This window comes from Octopus bimaculoides, chromosome 27, assembly GCF_001194135.2.
Source record: "Octopus bimaculoides isolate UCB-OBI-ISO-001 chromosome 27, ASM119413v2, whole genome shotgun sequence".
NCBI classification, from domain to species: Eukaryota; Metazoa; Mollusca; class Cephalopoda; order Octopoda; family Octopodidae; genus Octopus; species Octopus bimaculoides.
The window spans coordinates 10,205,442-10,206,263 of NC_069007.1; the positions used below are offsets into that span (position 1 = coordinate 10,205,442).

General features: G+C 40.8%; 1 non-coding gene across 1 annotated transcript; it reads right to left on the reverse strand.

Annotated features, from left to right (window-relative positions):
• Window positions 1–686: 686 nt before the first annotated feature.
• Trnak-uuu (transfer RNA lysine (anticodon UUU)) lies at window positions 687–778 on the reverse strand. The gene is given in 2 exon segments: window positions 687–722; window positions 742–778. It is a non-coding gene; the product is annotated as a tRNA-Lys (tRNA).
• Window positions 779–822: the final 44 nt, after the last annotated feature.

Genomic DNA, 822 nt, shown 5'->3' on the forward strand with positions numbered 1-822 from the left:
ATATATACGTACAGGTATGTGCATACCGACATCCACCTGTATGTATAGGTGGATATCTGGGTACAGGACATTGCAAACAAAACGTAGACGAGAAAACACACAAGCCACATAGAGAACATTCTTCTTCATCAGCTACCCCCGTTTTAACACCGGCGTTTCGAAGAGCTGGGCAGGACGCATCGCTAAAACGGCTCTTCCCATGGACCGCAAATTAAATTTGTATACACAAATTAAACCTTGCCATGGAGGAATGAAGTGGCGGACAAAAAACAAGACAGGAAAACAAACAGAAAAGCTATACGGCCAGACGGGAAAAATTATGTGTATGAACGCTGTATATATATATACATGCATATATGGGTACAGGGCATCACGAAATGAGTTCAAACAATATGAAATAGTTAAACAAATGGGTTACATATATAAACAATGAGAAAAAATGGAGAACCAGACAAGCAATGCTCAAAATGAGGAGTAGAGAGACAGCCAATAACTGATGAAGGGTCGTTCTTTGTGTTTACTTGTCCTGTACCCATATACGCATGTATATATATATGTATATATATATACTATATATTATTTACTATTATATATATATATATATATATATATATATTTATGGGTTTCAGCCAAGTGGCTGTGGTCATGCTGGAGCACCACCGTGAAAATTATCAAAACAAATGCTTCGCCCACAGGGGGACATGAACCCACGACCCTCAGCTGACTCTGAAGATTCAGTCATAAAAGTCTGATGCTCTACCGACTGAGCTATGCGGGCTTACGCGCGCGCGCGCGCACGCGCACACACACACACACACACAC